The sequence below is a fragment of the Galeopterus variegatus genome, unplaced genomic scaffold, assembly GCF_000696425.1.
Source record: "Galeopterus variegatus unplaced genomic scaffold, G_variegatus-3.0.2 Scaffold2189, whole genome shotgun sequence".
Taxonomy (NCBI): Eukaryota; Metazoa; Chordata; class Mammalia; order Dermoptera; family Cynocephalidae; genus Galeopterus; species Galeopterus variegatus.
Genome location: NW_007728300.1, coordinates 114,857 through 126,447, shown reverse-complemented (window position 1 = coordinate 126,447; position 11,591 = coordinate 114,857).

Genomic DNA, 11,591 nt, shown 5'->3' with positions numbered 1-11,591 from the left:
AGGCCAACAGTTTAGGAGATGATTGCCATTGAAAAGATAGCTTGTTTCTCACAGTTCACAAGAGGAGGGTATACAGGGAAGCACCAGGGTCAGTCAGGAGGAAAGGGGAGAAGGAAGAACTATGGGCAGGATATGGTGTCTGAGGAAAGGAACAGATGAGACAGGACAAGCAGGTTTAGGATTGGATAGCTTGAATAATTTCAGGGGCTCAGAGGTGTGGGAACTGTTCCTACTTGCCTATTACCTGGCCCTGGGGTGATTAGGGAAGGAAAATAGTGACCCATAGTGTAAGAGCTCCATAAAAGAAGTGGTTGGGGCCACTGCTCCTCCAGTCAGGGCTCAGGTGGGGACCTCAGTTCATAAGATCAGTGATTCCCAGGCTTTCTCAGTAATGTACCCTATTTGCTGACATACTTACCACTGAAGGTGAATATTTTTTTTACAAGTAGAAAATTTTGTAGGAGAGTTATCCAACAGCAAAAGGACCTTGTTTCTGTTAATGTAGCTGTGGGAAGATGGCAGACTAGAGGTGCCCAAGGCACATTTCTCCTTCAGAAGAAGAACAAAATGGGCCCACTGCCACCATTGCAGCAATTGCTAGAGATATTGTACAGTCCCAGAACCATCGCTTATTGCAGAGCAGTTCCCTGAAGAGCAGCAGGTCTGTGGGTGGCTGTAGCTGCAGTCATGGACACTGCAGATGTGCAAGAGGTAGCTGAAACCATCACTGCTGCTGCCACCACCATTAGGTAACTCCACTGCAGCTGACATGAGAGAGGTGGCTGAAACCACAGGTGACACTGCCACTGCCACAGATAACCCTGTTGTTGCTGCGGACAGTGCAGGTATGAGGGAAGCAGATGCAGCTGATGGTACTGCTGCCACTGCCAATAACCCCGCTAAAGCTATGGACACTGCAGGCACGAGGGAGGTAGATGTGCTGCCAATGCAACCACTGTGAGGTAATCCTGCTACCATCAGGGACACCACAGATGTGAGGGAGGCATTAGTAGCTGCTGACCCTGCCACTGCGAAGTAACCCTGCTGCCACCAAGAACACTGTAGCTGGGCAGGCTGCCACTGTGTGCATCACAGCCAAGCAGGTGGCTGTGGCAATTGCTAGTGCTGCAGTTGCCATCATCAGTGCCAAGCAACCACCATCATCGTGCAAGCAGCCAGCTGCTGCTGGAGCCACCGCTGCCATGCGGGCAGCCCATCAAAGTCACAGCCACAGCCACTGCCACCGCAAGAGTGGCCTGCCATCACAGCAGCAGCTGCAGCACCATTGCCCCCATGCAGGTGGACTGCTGGCCACTCAACTGCACTCACAGAAGGAGGGTCACCAGCAGAGTCCAGGGAAGAGGTGAACAAGCACAGACCCATAACCCAGTGGCCCAACCCACAGGGGCAACTACACTGAACCCATGGTAGCACACTTGGGGGGTGGGAGCTATGTGGGCAGTCCATGTGGCTGCCTTGATCCATGGAGAGACACATGTGGAACCCCTGGAAACTGCAGAAACCTGGGATAGCCACAGTAAGAAAGAAAATTCCTGGTGCACACATCAGGGTCATGGGATGCTAGCTGGTGTCAACAAGCCTACCCCAACCAAAGAGTGACAGGGCACCCAGGCACTTCACCCAAGAACTCAAGATCTTGCCCACATCCTCAACAACCCAACACAGTATCAATAACCTCAGCAACGAATCACTTATTGCTCCATTACCTAGGCCAGAGAGGCACTCACATGAAACTCTGACATTGACTATGGCTGAAGTACCAACACAGAGGCTACACTGCTGCCTCTACCTGAAACCAAATCTAAAACACCCTACTTGGTGGTAAATATAAAACACATCTACAGGAGTCTCTCTCTCCTCAAAGCCCACTCTAGAGTAATAGAAGGAGCAACTGCTTGACCAGATGACCAGACATCAATGTAGAGATGCTAGCAACATGAAAAAAACAGGAAAATATGAGTCCACCAAAGGAATACATTAACTCTTAAGTATTAGACCCCATAAAACAGGAAAACCCTAGAAATTATTGAAAAGGAATTCCAAGTAAAAATCTTAAAGAAAGTCAATGAGATGCAAGAAGATGCAGTTAGACAACACAGTGAACTGATCAAAACTATCTAGGATATGGAGGAGGAAATTTACAAAGAGATTGATACTTTAAAAAAGTATGTAGAAGAACTCATAGAACTGAAGGAATCATTCAATGAAATAAAAAACACGACCAAGAGTTTAAGCAGCAGGTTTTTAGGGCAAGCAGAAGAAAGAATTTCTTATCTTGAAGACAGTCTTTTCAAAATAACTCAGGTTAAAAAAAAGGGGGGTGGGAATTAGTTTTAAAGAATGAAGAAAATCTAAGAGAGATAGCAGACAACCTTAAGTGAACAAACATCCAAATCATGGGTGTTCTTGTAGGGGAGGAGAAAGGAAAAGGCATTGAGAAAATATTAAACAAAACAATAGTGGAAAACTTCCCAGGTGTAGGGAGAACTTCAGATTCAGAAGGATCAAAGATCTCCAAACAAATTCAATCCAAAAAGGTCTTCTCTGAGACACATTATAGTCAAACTGGCAAAACTTAAAGACAAAGAAAGAATCCTAAAAACACCAAGAGAAAAGCATCAAGTCACCTATAAGGAAGCCCCCATCAGACTAATAGTAGACTTCTCAACAAAACTCTACAGGCCAAAAGAGAATGGGAAGATATATTAAACATACTAAAAGAAAAAAAAAATATTGCCAGCCAAGAATACTATATCCCAAAAGGCTATCCTTCTTCAGAAATGAAGGAGAAATAGTGTATTTCCCAGGAAACAAAAGCTGTGGGAATTTGCCACCACACACTCTACCCTGCAAGAAATTCTTGGGAATCCTGCCTTTGGAACCCCCAAAATAATAATCTCTACCAGGAGTACACAAGAAAGAACAAAACTCACTGGTAGAAGAAAAACACAAATGAGAAAGAGAAAGAAACTGTATCTTACCACCTCCAAAACCCAACAAACACTGACAGCAACAATAAAAGGGAAAGAAAGAAACAAATGATATTTAAAACATTCAAAAGAAAATCAACAAATGCCAGGAGTAAGACAGTACCTTTCAATAACAACCCTAAATGTAAATGTATTAAATTCTCCACTCAAAAGACACAGACTGACTGATTGGATTAAAAAGCTAGACCCAACTTATGCTATCTACAAGAGACTTACCTCACCTGTAAAGACACACACAGACTAATAGTAAAAGTATGGAAAAAGATATACTATGTGCTGTGGATTGAATATCCCATTCAAACTCATTGAACCTTAAATTGTGTCCCCCAAGTTCCAGGTTTTGGAAAGGTGGCTCTCACTGTAACTGTTGAGGGTGGGAAATCCTATTATGGTAATCAAAATGTGGGGCTTTGAAGAGGTGATTAGATTGTAGAACCATACTGTAGTGAATAGATTAATAATGGTGGTCAGGGGCTTGATTCTGACGGCTTTAAAAAGACAGCATGTGAAAGCCTCTCTCTCTCTGCTCTGCCATTTTCTGCATTTTTATAAAGTCACAACCAAAGATGATCCTCACCAGATATGTTCCCTGAACTTTTGACTTCCCAGCCTCAGGAACTATAAGCAATAAATTTCATTTTCTTACGGATTACCCAGTTTCAAGTATTTTGTTATAAGCAACAGAAATGGACTGACATACCATGTAAATGAAAATTAAAAATGAGCAGGAGTAGCTACTCTTATATCAGAGAGACAAAGAGACAAAGAGACAAAGAAGGCAACCATATAATAAAAAAGGATCTATCCAGCAAGAAGATATAACAATCATAAATGCATGCACCCCAAATCAGAGCACCCAGATATATAAAGCAATCACTATTAGACCTAAAGAAAGAGGTAGACCCAAATACAATAATAGTTGGTGACCTGAACACCACTCTATTAGAATTGGACAGAGCACTGAGGCAACAAATCAACAGAGAAACACAGGATTTAAACCACACTTTAGACCAATTGCACTTGGCAGATATCTGCAGGAGATTTCATCCGACAACTGCAGAATATACATTCTTCTTATTAGCACATGGAACATTTTCTAGGATAGACCACATGTTAGGTCACAAATCAAGTCTCAACACAGCTACGTATAGAATTACCATATGATCCAGCCATCCCACTTCTGGGTATACATCCAAAGGAATGGAAATCATTATGTTGAAGGGATACCCACACTCCCATGTTCATAACAGCTCTGTTTACCATAGCCAAAATATGGAACCAAACTAAGTGTTACTCAACAGATGACTGGATAAGGAAAATGTGGTGTATATATAGACAATGGAATACTACTCAGCTGTAAAAAGGAATGAGATTCTGCCATTCACAGCAACATGGATGAGCTTGGAGAAAATTATGTTAAGTGAAATAAGACACAGAAATAGAAATATCACATGTCTTCACTCATAAGTGGGTGCTAGGAAGGAAGGAAGGAAGGAAGGAAGGAAGGAAGGAAGGAAGGAAGGAAGAAAAAGAAAAAAGAAAGAAAGAGAAAGAAAGAAAGAAAGAAAAAGAAAAAAATCACAATAATATGTTGAACTTTCAGAAGGAGAAAACAAATCTATGTTTACTAGAGAGGGGAAGGGAGAAAGAAGAGGATTGGGAAGATATTGGTAAGGAACACAAAGAATAATTATGATTTATAATAATGAATATGCTAATAATATTGATTGGATCATCACATGTTGTACACAGGTGATGGCAGCCAATGCTGTACCCCCCAAATATGTATAATTACTTATGTTTCAATAAAAATTCTAAAAAATCAAGTCTCAACAAATTTAAAAAATTTGAAATCATTTCAAGTATCTTTCATAGCACAGTGTATTAAAACTAGAAATAAATAACTGGGAAACTCTGGAAACTATATCAACACATGGAAATTAAACAACATGCTCCTGAACAACACATGCATCCAAGAATAAATTAAACAGGAAATCAAAATTTTCTCAAAACTTATGAATATAAAGACACATAATACCAAAACCCGTGGTATACTGCCAAAGCAGTACTAAGAGGGAAGTTCATGGCAATCAAACTTATATCAAAAGAATAGAAAAATTTCAATTAAACAACCTAATGCTACACCTCAAAGAACTGGGAAAAATAAGAGCAATCCAATTCCAAAACTAGTAGACAAAAAGAAATAATTAAGATCAGAGCAGAACTAAATGAAATAGAGATAGCAAAAATGATACAACAGATAAATCAAAAAGTTGTTTTTTGAAAAGATAAACAAAATAGACTAACCATTAGCTAGGCTAAGTAAAAAAAAGAGAGAAGACCCAAACAACAAAAATTAAGAACGAAAAAGGAGACATTACAATCAATACCACAGAAATACAAAGAATCATTAAAGACCATTAAAAACAACTACATGCCAACAAATTTGAAAATCTGGAGGAAATGGATACATTTCAGGACAATACAAACTACCAAGGCTGAACCAAGAAGAAATAGAAAACCTGAACAGTCCAATAAGAGGCAATGAGATTGAAGCAGTAATTAGCAATCTCCCAACAAAGAAAAGCCTAGGACTGGATGGTTTTACTGCTGAATCCTACCAAACCTTTAAAGAGGAATTTATACCAATTCACTTCAAAATATTCCAGAAAATTGAGACAGAGGTCATTCTTCAAACTCATTTTATGAAGCCAGCATCATCCTCATACCCAAACCAGACAAAGATACAAGAAAAAGGAATTCTATAAGCCAATATCATTGATGAATATAGACACAAAAATCCTCAATAAAATATCAGCAAATAGAATACAGCAAAACATCAAAAAAATTATACACACAAATGCTAGCAAGGATGCAGAGAAAGGGGAACCCTCCTACTGTGTTGGGACTGTAAATTGGTGCAGCCATTATGGAAAACATTATGGAGTTCCCTCAAACAACTACAGATAGAACTACCATATGATCTAGCAATTCCACTGCTGGTTATATATCCAAAGGAATAGAAATTATCACGTCAAAGGGATACCAGTACTCCCGTGTTTATTGCAGCTCTAGTTACAATAGACAAGAGTTGGACACCTAAATGCCCATCAACAGATGAGTGGATGAGGAAAATGCAGTATATTTACACAGTGGAATACTACCCTGCCATAAAAAAGAGTGAAATACTGCCATTCACAGCAACATGAATGGATTGGAGAAAATTATGTTAAGCAAAATAATCAGGCACAGGAAGAGAAATACTGCATGTCCTCACACGTACGTGGAAGCTAAAAAAAAATAAAGAAATGAATAAAAGAAAGAAAGGTACAACAATCACAATAATACCTCGAACTTTCAAAAGGAGAAAACAGAACTGAGGTTATAAGTGGTGGGAAAGGAGTAGGGGAAGGGGGTAAGGGAGGAATTGGTAAAGGGCCATGAAAAATGATTACATTGCACAATGTTGAATATACTAATTATCTTGATTTGAGCATCACATATTGCACACAGGTATTGGTATTCAACTCTGTACCCTATAGATATGTACAATCAGCTATGTTTCAATAAAAAAAAGTGGTTGGGGTAAGAGCTCAGGATTGGTTTGTTTGCATATGCATGTTTAGGAGTTAACCCTGTAATAGACAGTCCCTCCAATGTCAATAAGGCCCCTGATGAGAAAGCATCAGAAGAAAAAGACAGGTTTAATACATCTGACAGTCTTTGCTGTTAGCTTTGTCAGGGTCTGCCTCAGTTTTCAATCCAAGACCATACTCTTATCTGTGTAGTCTCTTGCCAGTGATTGAGCAAGGTGGCAATACAAGGGTGCTAAGGTCTGAATGTTTATCCCCTCCAAAGCTCATGTAGGAACTTAACCCCAATATGGTATTTGAAAGGTGGGACCTTTAAGAGGTGATTGAATCGTGAGGACCATGCCCTCATGAATGGATCAACCCATTCATGGATTAATGGTTTAACGGTGTAATGGGTTGCCAGGGAGTAAACTGGAGGCTTTATAAGGAGAGGAAGAAACGTGTGGAAATGTGCTCTTGCTCAGCCCTTGTTATTTGATACCTTGCATCACCAAGGGACTCTGGTGAGAGTTCCTATCAAGAAGGCAGTCACCAGACGTGCCTCCTCCTGGACCTTGGACTTCCCAGACTCTAAAACTATAAGAAATAATTTTTATTTCTTTATAAATTACTCAGTTTCAGGTATTCTGTTATAAGCAACAGAAAGTAGACTAATAGAAAGAGTCTAGCCATTTCTACCCAGTGCAGATTTCTCTCAAATATTTATTTTAGAGTTCTCTGTTGTCTCGCAGAGTTTTTGTCAGATTATCACTGCTGTATGTCAGTGATAATCCTGCCTAATTCTTCCTGCCTAATCCTTCTTTCTCCCTTTTCCTTTAACTGGTGTTGCTGTTCAATAAACTTTTGCACTCTTACTTTGTCTAAGTGTCTGCAATGCAGAAATCTTAGCTTGTGATAACTGGTACCAAGAAGGCTCTAAGGAAACAGGCATTATTATGAGGTTTTGAGACTGGATCACTCATTGCCCAACTGGTAATGAGGACTTGGTGATTGGTGGCATGCTGACAGCCTCTAGCACAAGGTGGCATCTAACTGTTAAAATTTTCGCTAGTAGTGAGCTGGGCTGGCATGTTGGTAGAGGTGAATGCACAGGCCAGTGTGATGATTCAGGCTAGTGCAAGGTATGAGGAAGGGGGATGAGTAACACGAAGAGAGTGGAATTGCATGTTTGCTACTAGGTTGCATTTATACCCAACACATAGTTAATGAAAAGTTGAGGATTATTAACACAATTGAAAAAGCTGCGTATGAGTTCCAGAGACTCTCTTTGGTAGATTATTAAGAATCTCTAATTTTATGTAGTGGAGAAGCATGAAAAGCTGAATACCAAGTACAGGATTGGATAGAGTGGATGAACTCCAAAGATGGTTGAGTACTCACCTGAGACGAGTCTGTTATTCCAGAGTCAGGGCTCTAGTTGGGAAAACGTGGAATGGGAAGTGGACATCTGTCTAGTTGTCCTGAAGGTTTTAACTCTGTATACTTCTATTGAACCTTGTAACCTTGCAGAAGTGGCCCCACTCTTTCCTTTGAGAGCTAGAACTCTGAAGAGACACTGCAGATGCCTTTTCCCCACAAGGAAATAGCTGTCTTTTCCAGAATCTGTGTGCATCTTTTCTCCTGGCTGCCAGGCTATTATCAAAGCTAAGTCATGGCATAACCAGCTGAGAATATGTCGGGCCTGAAGAGAGAGAAAAGAATCTATGTCCCAAAGGAGCTGCATCTATTAGCCAGCAGGTACCAGCAGAGACTGTGGGGAAACCTTCTGCGGGAATGGATTCTGAGGGTGCTTGATCAAAGGAGCAGGAATACAAGGCTGGATAAGGAAGAGTTTGTTGACTTGGGAGCATTCTCTGAGTATACTGTATACTGACAATATGCGCAGGGAATGGTGTAAACTTGCTGTTACTGGAGTGGCTCCTAGATGTCTGGAAAAAGGGACTGCCCATGCTGAGCAGGCTGAAATGCCAGAATTGTTATGGGAGTCAGTAGAGGAAGGGATTAAAAGGCTCAGAGAAATGAGCACGGTGGAATGGATATATTATATGAAGATGGAAAATCCATCAGAAAATTATGTTCCATGGAAGTTCCAGATAATAAACTCACCAAAAGCATTAGTAATGTTGTGGTGAGAGGGGCACTAGTAGGGGTTCAACTTGTCCCACTTTGCCTGGGACTATCCAGGCTTTAAAATTAAAAGTCTAGGATCCTAGAAACCCCCTGGGTCCTAGGATAACTGGTCACCCTAGACCAGTATCACAAAGTGCTGTCATGATGAGCACCTAAATGACATAGCCACAGTGGAAGAGATGGCGGTCCTGCCTGGGCCCGACAGCTGGGACTCCCATTTACCAGCACCAGTATAATTAATGCCTCCTCACAATGCCCAACCTGCCATCAATAGAGACCAACACTGCGGCCATCAGATAAGACTGTTTCTCAAGGAGACCAACTGGCCAGTTGGTGGGAAGTTGACTGCATTGACCACCTTCCATCCTGGAAAGACCAGCCATTTTGTTCCTCACAAGAGTAGACACTTATTCCAGGTATGGGTTTGTCTTGCTTGCCTAGAGGGCCTTAGCAAGCAGCACTACTTGGGTTGTGAACATTTTAACTGAGTAGATTTCTTCTAATCAAGAGTAGTCTTTCCCTGCCCAATATACTTCTTTAGTAATGGATTTTATAATTATTGTTACAAGTCACTAAAAATACCATATATTGTCCTGCTCATTTGGAAGTGTAATGAGAAAGTCTGGCAATATCACCTGTCATTTTTTTTTTTTTTTCATTTTTTGACATGTAGAGACAAAATCCAGAGAAATCACAGGGTTTGTTGTTGTTGTTGTTGTTGTTCTTTGTTTTTTGTTTTTTGCTTTTTATTTATTTTTTGCTATCAAGTACATTCTTTTCAGTTTATAACTAAGTGTAATTTGAGTGTGACATGGGATTGACTTTTTTTTTCAGTGTTATGCCTTTTGTATCTTTTCATATTAAAGGAATTCTTGAGCACTAATAAAACCATGAATTGGTGTTTTAAATGATATTAATTAAATCAAAGACAGTATAAAAATCCCACAAACATTTGGATATTATTATTGCTCAGTATCACAAAATTTTAGTTAGGAGATTCTTTCTAACATCATTAATGACATGAATGATAGCAAAGATCATGATAAAATAGAAAGAGTTTTATTTTAATGTTCTTATATAGTCAGAGACAGTGCCTTATATATCGACTTGAATATATAGTGATATTTTTAAAGTAGTTATTTTTGAAAAATATCTCTAAAGTTGTGCAGTGTCATAATTCAAGGGTCTTCGAACTGTTAAATAAAAATTATGAGGCCACTGTTTTGGACTAAGTTCCTGCAGTTGGCCCCAAGAGACCAGACTATAAATCACTTGGACTGTGATTTGATTTTCCATGAAGTCAGGAAAGAGATGTAACAGCTAATTTCCTGCATAGGCCAGTTAAAATCTTTAGTATGTGTGATGATGAAGTTCCCTCTGCTTTAATCCTTACACGAAAGAGACAGTGTGAAGTAACCTGATATTATTTTTCGATTGTTGTATCTTGCTGTCCCCACCTTTCAAGAAAAGTAACTTTGAAACTACCAATCCACTTTTTGTTTCTCGTTCCTGCTCTCTTCAGCCTTTTTCTGTCTATAAAACCAATCTCCTTTGCTTGGTTCATGGGAACACTTAATCCAGTTTATGGATAACATGTTGCCTGATTCTCAAATCACAATAAAGCCAACTGAAATCTTTAACTAAATTTGTTGTAATCTTGTTCTTTATCAGAACCCATGGTATAAATTCCCATGGTGGGTGCTCTTTTTAGTATCCTGATAGGAGCTGCCATGGCTTCCTATGCAAGAGCATAAACCAGGCCTCTGGCAAAGAAGGGGCTTCATGGAGAGGAAGGACGAGTGGGAGTGTTGCGGGAAATAAAATTACATTAAGTATCGGCATAAAAACTGTGTTTTTGTTTTTAGATGCTTTAGACAAAATTACCAATATCTGTTTAAAATAGAGTGATGAGACATTATGAATAAAATGTAGCAAACCTCTCACCAAGGTAGAAAAGTACCTGGAAATATTTACCAAGTTCTCAATTGCTTTGGGGAATAAAATATTGATAATTAAGAAGCTAGTGAGAAAACATAAGAAACTAATAGAAAAAAAGGTGACAAAATTTTAACTATAGGAGTATAATTATGATACCAATCTCATAAATGGTTTCAACAGATGTAATAAAAGACAAAGTTTCTTCTAATGAGTTTAAAAAGAAACCCAGTTATCAGATACCTATGCATTAACAGATATGTAAGTAAAACAAAAGCGAAGTTAAAGACAGGAGGAAGAACAAAGATAGCAGGCAAATATATGGAGACAGTATGAATAGAGGTCAAGAGCAACAATATTACCAGGATAAAGAGGGTAATTTGTATTGATTAAAAGTACGCAAAAATTCAACAATTTAAAAATGAGAAAAATAATGTAACAACATATCAAGAAAAGATAAGAAATGATGATATTAAGTGAAACTGTACTAAAAATATTTAACCTCAAGAAAATAAATAACTTTATAAAAAAATGTAAATTGTTGAAATTGATTAAAGAAGTAGGAAACTTGAACTGAAAAATAATGACAGAAGAAATAGAAAGCATTATATATATATATATACATATACATAAAATTCCTAAAAAGGTTCCTAAAAGCACCTGGACTCCTAATGTTTAAAGAAACAGTTATTCCCTGTGTTATTTTAACTATTCTTAAATATAGAACATGCTGAAAACTTTTCAGTTAATTTTATAATGCTAACATTATCTTGGTTAATAAAAATCTTGACAGAACACTAAGAAATAGATTAATCCAGCTCTGAGGAATTATTAACTGTATTGGAATAAATATAAACCTGGGTCTATTTTCTCTTAGAACAAGCTATGTAGGGTTGCTTATGTGAACTACAAACCAAACACT